General features: G+C 46.1%; 1 long non-coding RNA gene across 1 annotated transcript in view; it reads left to right on the forward strand.

Moving 5' to 3' along the window:
• Positions 1–21,408, forward strand: part of LOC134935481 (uncharacterized) — a 256,413-nt gene extending 235,005 nt beyond the window's left edge. Inside the window, exon 3 of the long non-coding RNA XR_010180174.1 lies at positions 21,169–21,408. This is a non-coding gene — a long non-coding RNA (uncharacterized LOC134935481). The remainder of the gene's footprint in view (positions 1–21,168) is intronic.
• The last annotated feature ends 1,978 nt before the right edge of the window (positions 21,409–23,386 follow it).

A 23,386-nucleotide genomic window follows, 5' to 3' on the forward strand; every position in this document is an offset into this window, starting at 1 on the left:
ATCTGGGAGGGTTCCTGCCAGGATATCTGGGTCAAAAACCTCATTTCTCAGAGCTACAAGCTGGAGTTCGATGGTGCTCCTCCCGAACGATTTTTCAAATGAAGCTTACCAGCTTTGGAGGATACGCAAGTTACGTTGCAACAGGCCATCCAAAAGTTGGCCCAGTCCCACATCATTGTTCCAGTACCAATACCAAAATGAGGGAAGGGTTATTACTCCAACCTGTTTGTGGTTCCGAAGCTGGATGGTTCAGCAAAACCCATTTTGAATCTAAAGTCCTTGAACCCTTACCTAAAGGTTTTCAAGTTCAAAATGGAATCCTTAAGAGCAGTGATTGCGGGCCTGGAAGAACAGAAATTCATGGTTTCTTTGGATATTAAAGATGCCTACCATCATATTCCAATTTGGCCACTTCATCAGGCTTATCTGAGGTTTGCTCTACTGGACGATCACTACCAGTTCCAGGCACTGCCCTTCGGTCTGTCCACAGCTCCGAGGGGATTCACAAAGGTAATGGCAGAGCTGATGTTCCAGCTCCGGGTCCAGGGGGTCAATGTTGTCCCTTACCTGGACAATTTCCTTATAAAAGCAAGATCCATGGAGCTTTTATTGCTCCATATTGACCACACTATCCAAATTCTGTCAAACCATGGGTGGATTCTCAATTTACAGAAGTCCAACCTGGAGCCAACGCAGCGGCTCCTGTTCCTGAGGATGTTACTGGATACTGTGGCCCAGGAGGTGTTCCTTCCGGAGGACAAAGCAAGAACACTTTAGGAGATGGTCTGCATGGTGCTCCAATTTATTCGAGTATCCATCAATTTTTGCATAAAATTGTTGGGGAAGATGGTTGCCTCAAACGAGGTGATCCAATATGGGAGGTTCCAGAACATTTCAATTGGATATCCTGAGAAAGTGGTCCGGATCACATCTACATATGCACCGGATGATACAGCTGTCACCTCAGGCCAGGATTTCCCTCCTGTGGTGGCTGCAGTCCTGCAATCTCCTGGAAGGCTGGAATTTTGGGAATCAGGATTGGATCCTCTTCACGACAAATGCGAGTTTGAGAGGATGGGGAGCTGTCACCCAAGGGGCTCAGTTCCAGGGCAGGTGGTCAGCCCACAAAGCACTCCTTCCGATCAACATTCTGGAACTTCGGGTGATCTACAATGCTCTGCTTCAGATCTCTCCTCTGCTAAGGATCACGTGATCCAAGTACAGTCGGACAATGCCACAGCAGTGGCGTACATCAATTGGCAAGGAGGGACGAAAAGCAGAGCCTGCATGTGAGAGGTGTCAAAGATACTCCTCTGAGTGGAAAGAAATGCAAGAGCAATGTCAGCAATCTTCATTTCAGGAGTGGACAACTGGGAAGCGGACTTCCTGAGTAGTCAAGATCTACACCAGGGGAGTGGGGGATCCACCATCCAGTGTTTCACCAGATCATCAACCAGTGGGGCTGCCCACAAATAGACATGATGGCTTCTCGACTCAATAAAAAGCTTCACTGGTATGGCTCACGAACCAGGGACCCTCAGGCGAGGGCAGTAGATGCATTGACGTTGCCTTGGCATAACCGTCTGGTCTACCTGTTTCCTATGATTCCATTGCTCCCAAGGGTGCTCAAGCGATTTAGAAATCATGGAGTCAAGGCAATTCTGATTGCCCCGGATTGGCCTCAAAGTGTGTGGTATGCGGATCTTCTGGACATGTCCGTCAAAGACCCTTGGCCTCTACCACTAAGAAAAGATCTTCAACAGGGGCCGTTCATCTACCCAGACTTACGTCAACTTTGTTTGACGGCATGGAGGTTGAGCGGAACATCTTAGCTCACAAGGGCCTTTCCAAGAAGGTTATTGCTACCATGGTTCAGGCTCTGAAACCTTTGACGTCAAAACACTATCATCATATCTGGAGAAGATATGTCTCTTGGTGTGAGGGACGCACGTATCCACCTACAGAGTTCCACTTGGGACGTTTCTTACGTCTCCTGCAGGCTGGTGAAGATAAGGGCTTATGTATGGGTTCCGTTAAGGACCAGATTTCAGCTCTTTCAAATTTCTTTCAGAAGAAATTGGTAGTGTTGCAGAAGTTCAGACCTTCTTGCAAGGAGTGCTCCACATACAACCACCTTTTGTGCCCCCTACGGCACCCTGGTATTTGAATGTGGTGTTGGAATTTCTACAGTTCTCCTGGTTTGAACCTATGATGATGGTAGAAGACAAGTACCTCACGTGGAAGATGGTGATGTTACTGGCCCTGGCTTCTGCTAGATGTGTCTCAGAATTGGGAGCCTTGTCATGTAAAAGTCCCTACTTGGTCTTTTATGAGGACATAGCGGAGCTCAGGACTAGGCAGCAGCTCCTGCTGAAGCTTTTCTCTGCATCCCACTTGAATCAGCCTATTGTGGATCCGTCCAGTTCTGACACTTCTGCTCCTTCGGAGGCATTGGATGCTGTGCGAGCCATGAAGATCTATGTCAAGCAAATGGCTCGGATCAGAAAGATGGATTCCTTGTTCGTGCTCTAAGATGTGCAGAAAAAGGGTTGTCCTGCTTTGAAGCAGTCCATTGCTCATTGGCTTAGGTTTACTATCCAACAAGCCTATGTGTCAGCAGCCTAACCTTTTCTAAAGGTCTCTGAAGACCCGCTCTACAAGATCGGTGAGCTCTTCCTGTGCAGCTGACCGTGGAGTCTCAGCATTGCAACTATGCCGAGCTGCTACCTGGTCGTGGAAGAACAGTTTTGTTAAGCTCTACAAGTTTGCTACACTGGCCAAAGAGGATACTGTCACGCCTGAGGTCTGACTTTGGACAGTAGAGATCTCAGGCATAGAGACAGAATGATATGTGAACCTGGGAGCTTTGATTAAGTTATTGTACATTAACCAGGATGTGGTGTACTAGAGCATAGGCCTGAAGGCGTGACCCAAATAACAGAAATTGTAAAATAAAATAAGACTTTTATTCAGCATGCAAGATGGTATAGTTAGCAGCAGTTGGTAGTAGACTCAGATAATCTGTATCAGATAATGCAGTAATTTAGGCAGAGGAAATAAGGCAATGCTGTAGTACTAATGAAGTCTAAGTATAGGTGAGCACACAACAATAGACTTTAGATGCAGTGTAAACCACTGATGAACTCCCAACATAAATAAGCATACAGCAGCAGGATTAAATGCAGTGTAACCACTGATGAAGTCCCAATATGAATGAGCACAAGGATACTGACCACTGGAGGTGAGATTGATACTGATGATACTGGATTTTGGTGTCGAGCACCACTGTAGCTTGAGATCAATGGCAAAACACAGATGGGGCTGGAGATCGATGGCGGAACACCAATGGAGCTGCGTATCAATGGTGGAACACAGATGGAGCTGAGTATCGATGGCGGAACACTGATTGAGCTGGAGATCGATGGCGGAATGTGTTGGTAGAGCAGATCACAAAATATTTTGTTTATGAAGTGTTGGAAGACTGCTGGAGCATTACTCAGTCTGAAAGGCATGATGAGGTACTCATAATGACCATCCCTGGTGTTAAAAGCCATCTTCCACTCATCACCCTCCCGGATATGGATGAGATTATATGCACCTCTCAGATCCAGCTTCGTAAAAATGGTGGCTTCACTGACTCGATCAAACAATTCGGTGATGAGAGGTAATGGGTACTTTACTGTAATGTCATTGAGACCTCTATACACATACGCATTCCACCATCTTTTTTCTTCACAAAGAAGAAACCCGCTCCAGCAGGTGAGGAGGATGGTCGAATGAACCCCTTGGCAAGATTTTCTTTGATGTAGTCTGTCATTCTGTAGCTTGAGTCTCGGGAAACGAGAGAGGGTAAGTACATCCTCTGGGCAGAGTCTTGCTTGGAACAAGGTCTATGGGACAGTGCCATTCTCTATAGGGAGGAAGTTCATCTGCGCTGGATTTACTGAAGACATCAGTAAAGTCGGTATATGGATTAGGTGGAATATCAGCAGATTTGGAATCTGAAGTACGTGCCGGAAGAACCCGCTGATGACAGGTACTTAAACAAGAGGACCCCCAGGCTGTGGCTTGAGAAGTCTTCCAATCGATCCGGGGGTTGTGGAGACGGAGCCAAGGCAGGCCTAGAACCAGAGGATGGGTGGCTCTGGGTATCACTAGAAAGACAACAGTTCAGAATGCAGAACTCCCACTTTGACTTGGAGAGGCAATGTCCTGCAATTAATAGTAGCTTCTGTAATCCTGCTGCCATCCACAGCAGTGACCTACACTGGATGTGAAAGTTTCTCAATGGGAAGGGACCACCGCTGAACCAGTTCTGCAGTCACAAAATTCCCTGCTGCTACGGAATCCAATAAGGCAGAGTCAGTCTTGAAGCGCTGGGAAACTTGCAAAGAAACTGGTAAGATACAGTCATTTATAGATGGAGAAGATTTAATTACTCCTAGCTGGCCTTCTCCCTATGGGCTAGGATTTGGAGTTTTCCTGATGCTTTGGGCATGCTTTAATCATGTGCGAAGGAGCAGCACAGTAGAGACACAGGTGCACAGATTGCCATCGTTGTTGCTCCCTTGGAGACAGGCGGGAGCAATTTACCTCCATTGGCTCCTCTTTAGCTGGGGAAACCAGACGAGGTGTAGAGACGACTTGCACCTTGGATTGATTGGCACTTCCACGTTCAATTGCACGTTCCCGAAAAATGGAGGTCAACTTTGGTACACAAGGAGATGAGCTCGTCCAACTTTGAAGGTAAGTCACGAGTAGCTAGCTCATCTTTTATATGCTCAGAAAGACCATGCCGAAATGCTGCGTACAGTGCCTAATCATTCCAGGTAAGTTCGGATGCCAAAATTTGGAACTGTACAAGATACTGTCCCACAGCATGAGATCCCTGATGAAGACGTATTATATCTGCAGCTGCTGAAGTCACTCACCCAGGCTCATCGAATACTCGCTGGAATGTTGTCACAAAGTACTTATATGATGACAGGATAGCGTCTGATCTTTTCCATAATGGCAATGCCCAATCTAGAGCTGAACCAGACAGGAGATAGATAATATATGCAACTTTAGCACGTTCTGTTGGGAAGTTGCTGGGCTGCAATTCAAAATGGATCTCGCATTGGTTCAGGAATCCCCTACAGGCTTTAGGGGAACCATCAAACTTAGTAGGAGTTGGCAGGTTAAGACGAGGAACAGCTGTAGCAATTGGAGGTGACAAGTACACCTGGGGTACATTACCTAAAGCTGCGCAGCTTCTTGATGTTCTAGACGAGCTGACAACAGTTGTACCGGGCTGGTGGGTGGGGTCTGTTCTCCAGCTGAATCCATTTTGCCAGTGCTAACTGTCACGCCTGAGGTCTGACTCTGGACAGTAGAGATCTCAGGCATAGGGGCAGAATGGTATGTGATCCTGGGAGCTTTGAGTAAGTTCTTGTACATTAACCAGGATGTGTTGTACTAGAGCGTAGGCCCGAAGGCGTGACCCAAACAACAGATATTGTAAAATAAAATAAGTCTTTTATTCAGCGCGCAAGATGATATAGGGGTAGATTTACTAAGCAGTGATAAGAGCGGAGCAGTGAGCCAGTGGAGAAATTTCCCCATCACCCAATCAGCAGCTCTGTATCATTTTATAGTATGCAAATTATAGATGTTACTTCAGTGCTGATTGGTTGCCATGGGCAACTTCTCCACTGGCTCACTTCTCCGCTCTTATCACTGCTTAGTAAATGTACCCCATAGTTAGCGGCAGTTGGTAATATACTCAGATAATCGGTATCACAGATAATGCAGTTACTTAGGCATAGGAAATGAGGCAATGCTGTAGCAGATGTAACATAGATAGCAAGATGTAATATCGTATGTAGTGTGAACCACTAATGAAGTCTCAGTATAGATGAGCACACAACAATAGACTTTAGATGCCGTGTAAACCACTGATGAACTCCCAACTTAAATAAGCATACAACAGCAGGATTAGATGCAGTGTAACCAGTGGCGTCATGAGGCGGGTGCGGGGGGTGCGGCCCGCACCCGGGTGTCACCCTTCAACAGGGTGACACCAAATAGAGTCGCACACATGCACCCGCAACCCATTCCCATCTATTACCTGTCAGAGGTGAGGCACATGTCCGCAGCACCGTCAACACACCCCCTTCTCCACACCCCCTTCTCCACACTGTCAGTATCAGACATTACAGACCCGGCCACGGCGGAGTGTTGCAGGCGGAGATGTGTGACTTTGAGCCAGCGGGGGTGCAAACGTAACTGTAGGTTAAGATCGCACCCCCGCCGACTCAAAGTCACACATCTCCACTTGCAACACTCTGCCGCGTCCGCGTCCGTAAATTGTCATCACGCCCAAAGCTGGATTAAGGGGGGTCACAGGGGATAAGTACCCCGGGCCCCCCTGATCTAAGAGTCTCCCCGCCACACACCACGGATCGGATCTTAAAGACCGATCAGCAGTGCCGCAACTGCAGCCAGTAGCAGCCGTCATACTGACGGCGCCTGAGCGTCACACTGTACTGAGCGTCAGTGTACTTGACTGGCCGCGCGGCTTGCAGGGAGGAGCCGCCCGGGGAGGGGAGTAGATAGCGGGCAGCCGAGCACGCGGTGGTACACGTCGGTGGAGGTCTAGAGGAGCATACCGAAGTCACTGCAGTGTGTGCTGTGCAGCCAGGCAGCTTCACGTGGAGTGCGCACCTTAATCAACCTTCTGCTAAGTTAGTATTTACAGTTATTAAATATTATACACTATTTCAATATAATCATGTATTATAAAAAAAAAAGTGTGAGTGTGTATTATATATATATATATATATATATATATATATATATATATATACACACACACACACACACACACACACACACACACAGTGTTTGAAGTGGGCTGGTTTACACCAGTATGGCATACCGGCACTTCGAGCACTTAAGAGCCCCGCCACTGCCGCCGCCTTTCCAGTTCCACATTGTTAAAGAGCCAATTGGAACTCTGGAACCGGCGGCCAATCAGAAGCGGCCACGCGGCTGCCGATTTCAAATGGTGGACCTCACCAGAGCTGCACCGAAGGCATCCTCCACAACGCCGCTGCCCAGGGCCTTCTCCTCCTGACAGCCGCTTCCCACCTCCGCAACGCCGCTGCCCAGGGACTTTTTCTCATCACCGCCGCCACCCTCCACGGCAATGCCGCTGCCCAGGGCCTTCTCCGCACTGCCACTGCCCATGGCCTTCTCCTCCTCATCCGCCGTCCATGGCCTCCTCCGCACTGCCGATGCCCAGTACCTTCTCCTCCACACCGCCGCTGCCCAGGGCCTTCTCCTCATCGCCGATGCCCACAGCCTCCTCCGCACCGCCGCTGCCCAGGGCCTTCTCCTCACCACCGCCGACTACAGCCTCTGCACCGACGCTGACCACAGCCCCCTCCGCTGCTCATTAGTTACTGTTACCCTGCTTGCCTATGTCCCTCTGTCACTCTCCCTGTCCCTGCTGTCACTCTCCCTGTCCCTCTGTCACTGCTGTCACTCTCCCTGTCCCTATGTCCCTGCTGTCACTCTCCCTGTCCCTATGTCCCTGCTGTCACTCTTCCCATCACTTTCCCTGTCCCTATGTCCCTGCTGTCACTCTCCCTGCCCTATGTCCCTGCTGTCACTCTCCTGTGTCCCTATGTACCTGCTGTCACTCTTCCTGTCCCTATGTCCCTGCTGTCACTCTCCCTATCACTCTCCCTGTCCCTATGTCCCTGCTGTCACTCTCCCTGTCCCTATGTCCCTGCTGTCACTCTCTCTGTCCCTGAATTTTGGCTCCATACTGTGTGGCGTAATGTGAATTTTGGCTCATACTGTGTGGCATAATGTGAATTTTGGCTCATTCAGTGTGGCATAATATGAATTTTGGCTCATACTGTGTGGCGTAAAGTGAATTTTGGCTCATACTGTGTGGCATAATGTGAATTTTGGCTAATTCAGTGTGGCATAATGTGTAAGTGGCACCAGTACTAGATAGTAGAAGGGGTTCTACTATTGTGATGCACAATGTGTATAAGGGGTATATGGTGTGGTACACTACACTTAAGGACACCCCCCCTTTTGAGTGGCCACACCCCCTTTTCCACAGCGCGCAACCATAATTTTGTTAACTTTTCCATACCCCCACTTCAAAATTTCCACTTCGACCACTGTGTGTGTATATATATATGACTAAGTTAATAAAAAAATACTAGTACAAAAACATTACTAAGGGTCCCGTGTGGTGTGATATGGAAGGAGGTCCATGGGGGTGACACCATAAGTTACCATACCGGGTGACACCAACCCTAGTGACGCCTCTGAGTGTAACCACTGATGAAGTACCAATATGAATGAGCACAAGGTTACTGACCACTGGAAGTGATATGGATACCGATGATACTGGATATTGGTGCGGAGCACCACTGCTTGAGATCAATGGCGAAACACTGATGGAGCTGGAGATCGATGTTGGAACACCGATGAAGCTGGAGATCGATGGCGGAACACCAATGGAGCTTAGTATCGATGGTGGAATACCGATGGAGCTGGAGATCGATGGCAGAACACCGATGGAGCTGAGTATCGATGGCAAAACACAGATGGAGCTGGAGATCGATGGTTTTCTAGTAAGTTTGAGCGGGACAGAAGTCCGCCGCCGAGGGGGCGGGGCTTCTCCCTCAGCACTCACCAGCGCCATTTTCTCTCCACAGCACCGCAGAGGAAGAGGAAGCTCCCCGGACTCTCCCCTGCTTGGCACATGGTGTAAGGGGGTTTTAAAGTAGAGGGGGGGCACATTATTGGTGTTTACACATTAAGCAGTGCTACTGGGTAAACATTTTGTGTGTTTATCCTGGGTCATATAGCGCTGGGGTGTGTGCTGGCATACTCTCTCTCTCTCTCTCCAAGGGGCCTCAGGGGGAACCTGTCTTCAGAAAAGAGATTCCCTGTGTGTGTGAAGTGTGTCGGTACGTGTGTGTCCACATGTTTGACGAGGAAGGCTCACCTAAGGAGGAGGGGGAGTGCATGATTGTCAGGTCGCCGTCGGCAATGCCGACACCGGACTGGGTGGATATGTGGAATGTTTGAATGCAAATGTAAATTTACTGCATAAACGGTTAGACAAGGCTGAAGCTAGGGATCAGTCAGGTAGTCAGACCATGCTTGTCCCTGTGGCACCAGGACCGTCGGGGTCTCAAAAACGCACCATATCCCAGATCACTGACACAGATACCGACACAGATACTGACTCTAGTGTCGACTATGAGGATGCAAAATTGCAACCAAACGTGGCAAAAGGCATTCGTTACATGATTATGGCCATTAAAGAGGTTTTGCATATCACTGAGGAACCCCCTGTCCCTGACACGAGGGTACACATGTATAAAGGGAAATAGCCTGAGGTCACTTTTCCGTCCTCATTTGAGCTAAGCGACTTGTGCGAAAAGGCTTGGGAATCTCCAGATAGGAGACTACAAGTTCCCAAAAGGATTCTTATGGCGTATCCCTTTCCACAAAAGGACAGGATACGATGGGAATCTTCGCCTAAGGTAGACAAGGCGCTGACATGCTTATCCAAGAAGGTGGCACTGCCTTCTCAGGATACAGCTTCCCTCAAGGATCCTGCTGATCGTAAGCAGGAGGTTACCATGAAGCACATTTACACACATTCCGGTACTATTGTTAGACTGGCTATGGCATCGGCCTGGGTTTGTAGTGCTGTCGCAGCATGGACAGATTCCTTATCTACGGAACTTGACACCCTAGATAAGGATACCATTCTAATGACCTTAGAGCATATCAAAGATGCTGCTTTATATATGAGGGATGCTCAAATAGACATTTGTTTACTAAGCTCCAGAATAAATGCTATGTCTATTTCTGCTAGGCGACTCTTGTGGACCCGACAGTGGATGGGGGATGCCGACTCAAAGCGGCATATGGAGTCGGTGCCTTACAAGGGGGAGGAGTTGTTTGGAGAAGGCCTCTCGGACCTTGTCTCTACTGCTACGGCCGGTAAATCGAATTTCTTACCTTATGTCCCCCCGCAGCATACTAAAAAGGCACCTCATTATTAAATGCAGTCCTTTCGTTCCAATAAAAGCAAGAAGGTACGGGGATCATCCTTCCTTGCCAGAGGAAAAGGCAAGGGAAAAAAGCTGCATGCAGCTAGTTCCCAGGAGCAGAAGTCCTCCCCTACATCTGCAAAGTCTACCGCATGACGCTGGGGCTTCCCGGGGGGAGTCAGCTCAAGGTGGGGCACGTCTTCGATTTTTCAGCCAGGTCTGGGTTCACTCACAGGTGGATCCCTGGGCTATAGAGATTGTTTCTCAGGGATACAGGCTGGAATTCGAAGACGTGCCTCCTCGCCGGTTTTTCAAAACGGCTCTGCCAGCTTCCCCGTCAGAGAGGGAGTTAGTGTTGACTGCAATTCAAAAATTGTATCTTCAACAGGTGATAGTCAAAGTTCCTCTTCTCCAGCAAGGAGAGGGGTATTACTCAACCCTGTTTGTGGTCCCGAAACCAGACGGTTCGGTCAGGCCCATTTTGAATCTAAAATCCCTGAACTTGTACTTGAAAAAGTTCAAGTTCAAGATGGAATCGCTCAGAGTGGTCATTGCCAGCCTGGAGGGGGGGGGGATTGGATGGTGTCCCTGGACATAAAGGATGCATACCTTCATGTTCCGATTTTCCCTCCTCACCAGGTGTTCCTGAGATTTGCAGTACAGGACTGTCATTACCAATTTCAGACGTTGCCGTTTGGGCTTTCCACAGCCCCGAGAATTTTCACCAAGGTAATGGCGGAAATGATGGTGCTCCTGCGCAAGCAGGGGATCACAATTATCCCATACTTGGACGATCTCCTCATAAAGGCGAGATCTCGGGAGAAGTTGCTGGACAGTGTGTCGCTGTCGGTGAGAATGTTGCAAAGGCACGGCTGGATTCTCAATATACCAGCTAGTCCCTACAACGCGTCTGACCTTTCTGGGCCTGATTCTAGACACAGACCAGAAAAAGGTTTTTCTTCCGATGGAAAAGGCTCAGGAGCTCATAGCCCTGGTCAGGAACCTATTAAAGCTAAAAAAAGGTTTCAGTGCAACACTGCACGCATGTCCTGGGGAAGATGGTGGCATCGTACGAGGCCATCCCCTTCGGAAGGTTCCATGCGAGGACCTTTCAATGGGATCTACTGGACAAATTGTCCGGGTCCCATTTACAAATGCATCAAAGTATCACCCTGTCTTCCAGAGCCAGAGTATCTCTCCTGTGGTGGCTGCACAGTGCTCCCCTCCTAGAAGGCCGCAGGTTTGGAATTCAGGACTGGATCCTGGTGACCACGGACGCAAGCCTCCGAGGTTGGCGAGCAGTCACACTGGGAAGAAATTTCCAAGTTCTCTGGTCAAATCTAGAGACTTGTCTCCACATCAACGTCCTGGAGTTGAGGGCCATATACAACGCCCTACGCCAAGCGGATTCATTGTTTCGGAACAAACCGGTTCTGATTCAGTCGGACAATGTCACAGCAGTGGCTCATGTAAACCGCCAAGGCGGCACAAGGAGCAGAGTGACCATGGCAGAAACGACCAGGATTCTTCGCTGGGCGGAAGGCCATGTAAGCGCCCTAGCAACAGTATTCATCCCGGGGGTGGACAACTGGGAAGCGGACTTCCTCAGCAGACACGACCTGCATCTGGGAGAGTGGGTACTTCATCCAGAAGTCTTCGCACAGATCGTGGGTCGGTGGGGACTGCCTCAGATAGACATGATGGCGTCCCATCTCAATAAAAAGCTAAAGCGGTATTGCGCCAGGTCAAGAGACCCTCAGGCGGTAGCGGTGGATGCTCTAGTGACACCTTGGGTGTTCAGGTCGGTCTATGTGTTCCCTCCTCTGCCTCTCAAGGTGTTGAGAATAATAAGACTAAGCAGAGTCAGAACAATCCTCATTGTTCCAGACAGAAGATCCGTGGCCTCTTCCTCTAAGACAGGACCTGCTGCAGCAGGGGCCCTGTCTGTTCCAAGACTTACCGCGGCTGCGTTTGACGGCATGGCGGTTGAACGCCGGATCCTAGCGGAAAAAGGTATTCCGGATGAGGTCATTCCTACGCTAATAAAGGCTAGGAAGGACGTGACATTGAAACATTATCACCGTATATGGCGAAAATATGTTTCTTGGTGTGAGGCCAGGGCTGCTCCTACGGAGGAGTTCCATTTGGGTCATCTGCTTCACTTCCTGCAAACAGGAGTGGATTTGGGCCTAAAATTAGGGTCCATAAAGGTCCAAATTTCGGCCTTGTCCATTTTCTTTCAAAATGAATTGGCTTCTCTTCCTGAAGTACAGACATTCGTGAAGGGGGTGCTGCATATTCAGCCTCCTTTTGTACCTCCGGTGGCGCCGTGGGATCTTAATGTGGTATTAAGTTTCCTCAGGTCACCTTGTTTGAGCCACTCAAAACAGTGGAGTTGAAATATCTCACTTGGAAAGTGGTCATGTTGTTGGCCTTGGCTTCGGCAAGGCGTGTTTCGGAATTGGCAGCTTTATCACATAAAAGCCCCTACCTGGTTTTTCACGTGGATAGGGCAGAGTTGAGGACGCGTCCTCAGTTTCTGCCAAAAGTGGTCTTATCTTTTCATATGAACCAACCTATTGTCGTGCCTGTGGCTACACGGGACTTGGAGGATTCTGAGTCCCTGGATGTGGTCAGGGCTTTGAAGATTTATGTAACCAGAACAGCTAGGATCAGGAAGACTGAAGCTCTGTTTGTTCTGTATGCTGCCAACAAAGTTGGCGCTCCTGCTTCAAAGCAGACTATTGCTCGCTGGATCTGTAACACGATTCAGCAGGCGCATTCTGCGGCAGGATTGCCATTGCCTAAATCGGTTAGGGCCCATTCCACTAGGAAGGTGGGCTCTTCTTGGGCAGCTGCCCGAGCGGTCTCGGCACTACAATTATGCCGAGCTGCTACTTGGTCGGGGTCAAACACCTTTGAAAAGTTCTATAAGTTTGATACCCTGGCTGAGGAGGACCTCCTGTTTGCTCAATCGGTGCTGCAGAGTAATCCGCACTCTCCCGCCCGTTTGGGAGCTTTGGTATAATCCCCATGGTCCTTACGGAGTCCCCAGCATCTTCTAGGACGTTAGAGAAAATAAGATTTTACTTACCGGTAAATCTATTTCTCGTAGTCCGTAGAGGATGCTGGGCGCCCGTCCCAAGGGGGTAATTCCAAGTTGACCGCAGTAGGAAATTTTTTAGCAGTTGGGCAAAAGCATGTGTACTGCAGGGGAGGCAGATATAACATGTGCAGAGAGAGTTAGATTTGGGTGGGGTGTGTTCAATCTGCAATCTAATTTGCAGTGTAAAATAAAGCAGCCAGTATTTATCCTGCACAGAAACAATATAACTCACCCAAATCTAATTCTCTCTGCACATGTTATATCTTCCTCCCCTGCAGTGCACATGGTTTTGCCCAACTGCTAAAAAATTTCCTGCTGCGATCAACTTGGAATTACCCCCCAAGTGCGGACTTCTTCTGCAAGACTTGTATATAGTTATTGCTTACATAAGGGTTATGTTATAGTTTCATCGGTTTGAACTGAGACTATGTTGTTGTTCATGCTGTTAACTGGGTAGTTTATCACAGGTTATACGGTATGATTGGTGTGGCTGGTATGAATCTTGCCCTTGGATTAACTAAAATCCTTTCCTCGTACTGTCCGTCTCCTCTGGGCGCAGTTTCCCTAACTGAGGTCTGGAGGAGGGGCATAGAGGGAGGAGCCAGTGCACACTCATAATCCAAAGTCTTTCTTAAAGTGCCCTATCTCCTGCAGAGCCCGTCTATTCCCCATGGTCCTTACGGAGTCCCCAGCATCCTCTACGGACTACGAGAAATAGATTTACTGGTAAATTAAATCTTATTTTCTAGTAGTCCATAAGGGATATTGGGTCCCCTCCTAAATGCGTTGACTTTTCTGCAGGTTCTATTTTATATGCTTACCTGTTCAGCTGTTGCTGTTATTGTTACCAGCCATTGCTGGTTGTTGTATGTTAGTGGTGTGCTGGTGTATAAATCTTACCACTCGTTGTTATGTTCCTTCTCTCATATATGCCCTTTCTTCTTCGGGCACTGTTTTACCTATAGCTGCCTGTGGGAGGGGGCATAGAGGGGAGGAGCCAGCACACCCATTGAAGAAATTTAAAATGCACCGGATCCTTTGGATCCCGTCTATACCCCATTGTACTAAGTCTCCCCAATGTCCCTTATGGACTACGAGAAAAGGATCTACTGGTAGGTAATTAAAATCCAATTTTAACCTATGATGCGGTCCGAAACTAAATTGCTTCTACAGGATGACTTAATAACTTTTTGATTTCACAAATTCTCTTTCTGGACTTGGATTTCCCATAGACGCCTGCCTGCACTCTTTGTATTATGACTATTTCAGACTACTGTATTAATGTATTATAATATTTAATTCTTGCTTCAGAACTGGAGCTTGATTTTAAAAAAGATCCACAGTATGCTGTTGTCAGACAATGATTGCACTTTTTTATTTTTTGCATGTTTATTGTTCTCATCTTTATCTATGCTAAAAATTGATTTTTCTATCTCAGTCATTATCCCAGGAAATGAAATACTATTTATTTAAGAGGTAATATGTTAATTAAGTGGGAAGACACACATTTATCATTAGATTTCAAAAGGTGTTACAAGGCAAGACTTGTGTAGTGTACAGTATATCGTATGATTGTTATATCCTATTAATTAGATTTTTATTCAAAAGAGTTAACTCTTGAAAAACTGCCTGATTCTGGTTCACTGTCCGCGTTTTAGTCTGCCCTGTGCTATTTTGAGTTTATAAAAAGGACTTATAAACTGCATTTCTGGGGAGACAGATGCAAATAGTGGATGATGACTGTCACCAGCACTAGAGATTAATTTGTGATTAGGTGTTTGAAAATGCTCCACTGACACTGATTGATGATTTATTTGTCACATATATTTTACTTTGTGTCCATACTTCTTTTGTACACTGGATAGGGAATTGTGTCTGCTGTATTAGAAGCAACTTTATTTATGCCTGTCAAATGTTTTTGTTAGAATTAAAATAAATGGTAAAAAACATGAGTGGAAGTGGAAAGTAGGTGTATGAGACAGGCAGGCACATGCTGTATGCTAATCTTACTGACTGCACTCATCTTAAGACAGTTACCATTTGTATACTGTACTTTTTGTCACTGGCTTTTAGATGAAATATCGGTTGCATCTTGGGGCACAATTGCAGCTAGCTTTGCATCATCCCTTTTATAATCACTTTCATAGAAATCAATTACCTTAGAATAAATACATTATTTTAAATAGAAATGGTTGGAATTTTGAAACAATTACATTTTAAATTGAATTTCACTGGTTTAATAATAACCCTGTACATGCTCATGGTACAATCGGCAAGTGACTGCAATTTGATTTTGAGACTTAAAATGTGCAATTTGTGTTTGCCATTCATTGGGCCTGATTCATATATTTATGGTATTGCACAGTTGCAGGGAACGCAATACGGTACAACTAATACATATGCTTGCTAATGCTGAAGGAGGCACCTGTAGGAAAAAGACGCCACCTACTAACACATGCGATCCAAATACTGGTCGTGATGGTTTCAGCCCTCGGCTTTCTGAGTATGCTGAAGCTGTCTAAGACTAGTGTCGGAACTGCTCTGTCGGGTCCAGGCAGTCTGCATTCGACTACACAGACCCAGGCAGTAGAGAGCCTGGCTGGTCCCAGGTACTGAAAAAAATATACGTTATGGTAAGAACTTACCATTGATAACAGTATTCCACAGGATAACAATGGGATATGATGGAGTGTCAGTGGATTGGCACCAATTGATCAAAGCTTTCTGGCCTCCCAGGATGCAACGGGCCCATCCATATATCCCCGCCCACTGGCTCAGGCAAATCAGTTGTATCCAAAGCACAAGGCATGAGCATCATGTAGAGCTCTAATCAGGTGAGAAGAACACACATGCTCACCCTTACGTACAAGAAGGAAGAGGTTAGTGAGTAAAAGGATCCTCAAATCAGGTGCGTCAGGGTGGGATCCCTGTGGATCCTGTGGACTTAGGAGAAATACCGTTATCAACAGTAAGTTCTTGCCATAATGTATATTTTTCCGGCAGGGTCCACAGGATAACAGTGGGATTTCCCAAAGCAATTTAGTGGTGGGGACGCTCCTGATTGGACAGGAGAACCCTTCGCCCGAATTCAGCGTCACGAGAGGCAAAGGTATCCAAGGCATAATGTCTAATGAATGTGTTAATGGAAGACCATGTGGCTGCCTTACATATCTGTTCTGCTAAAGCACCACGCTGTGCTGCCCATGAAGGACCTACCTTACGAGTGGAGTGAGCAGAGACATTAGCCGGAACAGGGAGATCAGCTTGAGAATATGCTTCTGAAATCGTCATTCGAAGCCATCTTGCCAGCATCTGTTTACTAGCAGGCCATCCTCTCTTGTGAAATCCATAGAGAATGAAGAGAGAATCTGTCTTTCTGATGGCACTGGTATGATCCACGTAGGTCCTTAATGCATGGACTACGTCCAGCGATGCATCTCCTGCAGAAAGTCCCAGTACTTGAAAAGCTGGAACTACAGTTTCTTCATTAAGGTGGAATTTAGACACCACCTTAGGAAGATACCCAGATCTAGTTCTGAGAACTGCTCTATCTGGATAAAAAAAATCAGAAATGGAGAACGACATGACAGCGCCCCCTAAATCTGGTACTCTTCTAGCTGATGCCATGGTCAGTAGAAAGAGCACTTTAGCTGTCAACCATTTAAGATCCACTGTATTAAGTGGTTCAAATGGGGCAACTTGAATGGCCTTCAGGGATACACATAAGTCTCACGGCACTGAAGGTGAAACAAATGGAGGTTGAATGCACAGCATTCCCTGGAAAAAAGTATGCACATCCTGTAAATTTGCAATTTTCTTTTGGAACCATACAGTCAATGCTGATACTTGCACTCTCAAGGAAGCCACCTTCAAACCCTTATCCATTACTGCCTGAAGAAATGATAATACCCTGGAAACTGCGAAAGACTTAGGATCCACCTTTCTTTCACTGTACTAATGAATGTTTGCCATATTCGGTGATAAATATGAGCCGAGGAAGGTTTCCTTGCTCTGAGTATAGTTTGAATTACCTGTTGTAAGAATACTCTTAACTTCAGGATAGAGGTTTCAAGAGCCACACCTTCAAAGACAGTCAACCCAGATGTCTGTGATAAAAAAACATCTGGGTCTGGACGTCAATAGGTCTGGATGTTAAAGAAGCAGAAATGGAGCATCCATCAACATTCTCTGCATATCCGTATACCAATGCCTTCTGGGCCATGCCGCAGCTATAAGTATCACGGCACCCCTTCCTTGCTTTATTTTCCTCACCACCCTGGGTAACAGGGTGATTGGAGGAAACACATAAGCTAGATGAAAGTCCCATCTTACTGACAAGGCGTCCACAATGATTGCTCTGGAATCCTTTGTTCTTGACACGTATGCGGCCACTTTGTTGTTCAGATGGGACGCCATAAGATCTATCTCTGGCAACCCCCATTTGTCTACTAGAGTCTTGCAGACCTCCGGGTGTAGAGCCCATTCGCTTGCCTGAATGGTGTGTCGACTGAGGAAGTCCGCTTCCCAGTTTAGCACTCCCAGAATGAACACAGCATATAAGGCTGGATGGTGAAGCTCTGCCCACTTTAGTATGTGACTTACATCCTTCATTGCTTTTTGGCTGCAGGTTCCTCCCTGATGGTTGAGGTACGCTACTGCCGTCACATTGTCTGAGCAGATCTGGACTGGACTTCCTTGAAGAATGTCTTTTGCCTGAATAAGTGCCATGTATATGGCCCGAAGTTCCAACACATTTATTGGCAAGCAACTTTCTTCTTTGGACCATTGTCCCTGGAAGCACAACCTTCCAGATACTGCTCCCCAGGTCTTGGAGGCTGGCATCTGTTGTCAGAAACTCCCAATATGTTATCCATAAGGGTCTCCCCTTGTCCAGATGGGATGTCTGTACCCACCAGGCTAATGATCTTCTTACTTTTACCGAAAGTACCATAGTCTGTTTCTTTATCGTCTGATGTGATCCATTCCATTTGGCAAGATTCAGATGCAGCAGAGGCCTCAAGTCGAACTGTGCATACTCCACCATGTCGAATGTTGACACCATCAACCCCATCACTCGCATTGCTACGTGAATGGATATCGTTTGACTGTGTAGCAAGTCTTGAATCCTTGACTGTACCCTGGATGTCTTGTTGCAGGGTAAAATTACTCTCTGTAGACCTGAATCCAGTACAGCCCCCAAGTGAGTCATCCATTGTGATAGAACCAGAGATGATTTTGCCCAATTTATGAGCCACCCATTTCTCTGCAGACAGGTTATTGTCTGTTGGAGATGACATAGGAGCAATTCCTGTGACTGTGCCAGGATTAACAGATCGTCAAGGTATGGAAAAATTCTTATCCCCTGCTGGCAGAGATAATCTGCTATTACCACCATAATCTTGGTAAATACTCTGGGGGCTGTGGCTAACCCAAAGGGTAGAGCCTGGAACTGAAAATGCTGTTGGAGGATAGCGAACCAGAGATAACATTGTTTGGACAGTGCTATAGGAACATGTAGGTAAGCATCCTGTATATCCAGGGATACCATATAATCTCCTGGCTCCATGGCCAAGATTATGGAACGTAACATCTCCATGTGAAAATGAGGTACCCAAATGTTCAGCATTTTGAGAATGAGAATGGGCCGAAATGACCCATTTGGCTTCTGAACCAAAAATAGGTTGGAGTAAAAACCCTGTCCTCGCTGTGCAGGGGGAACTGGAATAATTACTCCTGACTGAAGAAATTTCTGAACTGCTTCTTGCAATGCCCTGGCCTTCGCCTCTACCCGAGATGTGCTAGTACAAAAAAACCTTCGAGGAGGATGCTTCTTGAAGGGAAAAGCATAACCTAGAGACACTGCTTCCTGCACCCAGACATCTGTTGTAGACTACTGCCAAATCTGTGCAAACTGAAGAAGTCGGCCCCCTACCCTGAGGTCCCCCAGATGGAGGCCCACACCATCAGGCTGATGGCTTGTCTTCTGATTTGGAAGTTGGTCCTCTTGTAGCCCAATGTTCTTTAGTCTTACCAGACTTGTTGTATTGGGGCTTGCGATCACTTTTTACCTTAACTTTTTCTTTGAGACCAAAAGGGCCAAAAAAACAGAATTTTAGGTTTGTGTTTGTATGTGGAAGGAAACGTAACCTTTTTGGAGTCTGCTTCTGACTCCAGAATAGCTGTCAATTCCTTACCAAAAAGAATATTTCCAGAAAAAGGCAAATATTCCAAAACGTTTTTGGATTCTGAATCAGTCTTCCACGTACGTAACAAAATTGCTCTATGAGCAGCTATTGTTGAAGCTGATGCCCTGGAGGCAATTGTACCCATATCTAATGCTGCTTCTTCCAAGAATATTGCAGCCTGTTTTATATGAGCTATATGGGATTTTTGCTCTCTAGAAGATACTGGAAAATCCCCCTCCAATGTATCAGCCCAGGCAGCTACTGCCTTTGCCAACCAAGCCGAAGCCATGGCTGGCCTTATGACTGCCCCAGACAAGGAAAAAATGGTTTTTAGAAACCCATCCACTCTCCTATCCGTGACATCATTTTATGCTATTGAAGGCAAAGGTAATATAGATTTTTGCACTAATCGAATAACATGCGTATCTACTTTAGGAGCCACTTCCCTTTTTAAACAATCCCCAGGTGGAAGAGGATAATTTGAATCCCATTTCTTTGGAATTCTAAATCTCTTATTGGGTGTAGCCCAAGCCTCTTCCATGATTTCCGTCACCTGCTCTGACCCTGGAAACTCAGTCTTAACTGTTTTAGGACATTTAAAGTATAACATTTTTATTAAAACATTGCTTCATTGTTACAAATTCAGTTGCATTAACATTGAGTAAATACATGTGAGTAGCGTCACAACATGATGATAAGAGAACATTAAATGTTCATTAGCGGATCTTCGTTTATACATTACACAATCTCAAGAACATCATGTGAAAGAAAATGCAGATTAAGAGTTTGCGTTATAGACCTGCCATTCTAAACATAGTAGAGATATGAGGAGGCTGAGGCCCCGCGACACCCCCAACCCCTAATCCATCAGCAATATGGGAGGATCACCAATTGCCATTCTTGTTTCGAACCATTCAGTGTGTTTTAGTGAGGTTTGAATTCTGGTTTGGAAATCTACCGGAAGAGTAGCCACATAGCTTTCCCAGGATTCAAAAAATTGCTCTACTAGTTTGTCTTTTTGCAAAGATGTTTCTATCCAGTGCATCTGAAATATATGATGCAGCTTTCCTTTGAATAATGACAGAGTAGGAGGATTCTTGTCTATCCAAGATTGTAGGATTGCTTTACGTGCCGCTGCACTAATTGCCAGCAATAATCGTCTACCCCCCTTCGTCACTCTTTGCCCAGTTGGAATTATTCCAAACAGTGCCCACTCTGCTGTAAAAGGGATAAAGTTTACCAGATGCTCCATAGCATATTGGCGTATTAGGAGCCAAAAGTGACGAAGAAGTGGACACGACCAGAAACAATGCAATAGGTCTGCTTTGGGAGCACAACATTTCAGACAATTGTCCGAATCCGTCATACCCGCCTTATGTTGTTTATATGGGCAGAAGTAAGCTCTGTGGGTTATATTATAAAACATCTCTTGGTATTGTGCTGAAGACAAAAGTTTGCAGGAGTGTAGCAAGTTTTTTAGTAGTATGTCACATGTCAGGTTAGGAAAGTCTGATTTCCATTTGTACATTCCCGAGCTCGAGCGAGAATAATCTAGCTGAGTGTTTAGACGTTTATAGTGTAGTGAGAGGGCTCTCTTTGTTGCTGGAGGTGTGCGCAATAGGGCATCTAGTGTGTTATTCAAGTCCTCTTTTGACAGTGTCCTAAGAACCGAGCAGGTAAAATGTTGCAACTGGAGAACGGCCAACGGATAATCTCGTAGGAATGGGAATTTTTCCCGCGCTTGGGTAGACGTGAGAGGTTTCCCTGTGTCCGTGTTGACTAATTGTCCTATGTTTTGCAGACCCTCATCGTGGAACATCTTAAAGGGGAACCCCGCCTCCCCATGCTGGAAGTCAGGATTACCCAGAAACCGTAGAAACAAGGAGTTGTGTCTCCCTAAGTTTCCGGATCTTCTCAAGGAGTGCCAAAGGCGATAAACCAACCATAGAAGGGGATTATCTTGTAGATCCCGATCACAGTCCGCCTCCAGACAGTGGAGGAAGTTTGTTAAGTTTTTAGATTTTAGGAATTGTGTCTCAAGCTGTGTATTTGCATACGTGTCTGTGTCGTTTAACCAATCTCTCAAAAACCTCAATAAAGATGCGTGGTTATAAAGCAAAATGTTGGGGAAGTTAATTCCGCCGTTAGATTTTGGTTGTTGTAACTTATGCATAGCAATACAAGCTCTTTTGCCTTTCCAAATAAACTGTCGGAACAATTTAGTTATGTGGGATAGGTCTGATCTACTAAGCAATATTGGGAGGGACTGTAAAATGTATAATAACCGTGGAAATGTACACATTTTTATCAAGGCAGCTCTCCCTAAATATGAAAGCATTAAATGGTTCCAACCTTCAAGTTCCTTCGTAATGAGAGTTATTGTTGTCTTAACATTCAGCCTATACAGTTCCGAAGGATATTTCGGGAGGTTAATGCCTAGCTATGTTATGGAAGTGTTAGCCCAATTTATAGGGATCCGTTTCCCCCATCCCGGGCACCTTACCCCATGTTTCAAATATAGCCCTATGGATTTCGAAAGATTAACCTGGAAGCCCGAAATTTGTCCAAAGTTGTCTAATAAAGCTAAAATATCCTGTAAAGAATCTTTAGGGTTCCCAATATAAACCAACACATCATCCGCGAATGCCGACAGTTTAATTTCTCTATCCCCAATTGGAATACCTTGATAGGTCATCGAGTTCTGTAGTATTCGGAACAGGGGGTCTATGGAAAAGTTAAATAAAAGGGGTGACAGGGGACAACCCTGTCTTGTACCTCTTTGCATCGAAATCCGTGGACCCCGTTTGCCGTTAACCAGCAAAGAGGTCGTTGGAGCGGCATAGAGATATCTAATAACATTTACAAAATTCTCTGTAAACCCTCTGTAATGTAACACAGTAAACAGGTGATGCCATGACACAGTGTCAAAGGCCTTGTGTGTGTCTAGGCTTAAGAGCATGTAGTCCGAATCAGGGGTATTTCTGGACGCCACTGTCGCCGCAATGGCCGTACGAATTGCCTTGACTGATTGGCGGCCATGTACAAAACCATATTGATGTTCCGTCAGCAAATCAGGGAGGATTACTTGCAATCTATTTGCTATGATCTTTGTGAAAATTTTAAAATCAGAGTTCAAAAGAGAAATAAGTCTATAGGAATCCGCTAACATCGGATCTTTGTCTGGTTTAAAAATAAGGGTAGTGTATGCCTGAGAGAATGTCGGATACATTGGGTGTTCCCTATAGATTTTGTTATAGAGTTCCAATAGTGTCTGCATGAGTTCCTGCTGCAGTAGTTTATAATAAGACCCAGTAAACCCATCGGGTCCCGGTGATTTGTTTGGTTGTAGTGTCTTTATAACCGTTTTAATTTCGTCTTCCCGAATGTCTCCCTCTAATGCTTCTTTCTGTTCTGAGCTAAGTGTCGGTAAATTTGCCTGAGCCAGTAAAGCCCTCTGCAATTCCTCCCGTGGGGCGATAGGATTATATAATTTAGTGTAAAAGTCACTGAGGTGTGTCAAGATATCAGAAGTTTTAGTGTGGGTTATATTCCGAGTGTTATCTTTTAGGGCCATAATAAAGGAACGTTTCCTCCTAGCTTTTGACATAGTGGCCAGCAACTTCCCAGTTCTATTTCCCCATTTATAATAGTGAAACTTAGTAAAGTCTAGACGCTGTTGTGCCTGGGCTGTTAAGAAGGCATCCAGTAATTTTCTATCACGTAGATATATCTCTAAGAGAGTCTCAGAAGGGTTATTTTTGTAGGTGGTAAAGCTATGGGACATAGCTGCATACAATGTATGATACTGTTTGGAACTTTCTTTCCTTTTTTTCACCACGTAGCCAATTATATGACCTCGTAGCACCGCCTTTGACGTCTCCCAGAACAGCACAGAGTTATCCCAGTGCTCTATATTATCATCCACAAAATTATTCCAAGAGTGCAAGAGAAATTTCCTGAATTCATCCGAAGTGGACAAATAGTCAGGGAAACGCCAAAGGCAGTCCACATCTGCACGA

This window comes from Pseudophryne corroboree, chromosome 6, assembly GCF_028390025.1.
Source record: "Pseudophryne corroboree isolate aPseCor3 chromosome 6, aPseCor3.hap2, whole genome shotgun sequence".
NCBI lineage: Eukaryota > Metazoa > Chordata > Amphibia > Anura > Myobatrachidae > Pseudophryne > Pseudophryne corroboree.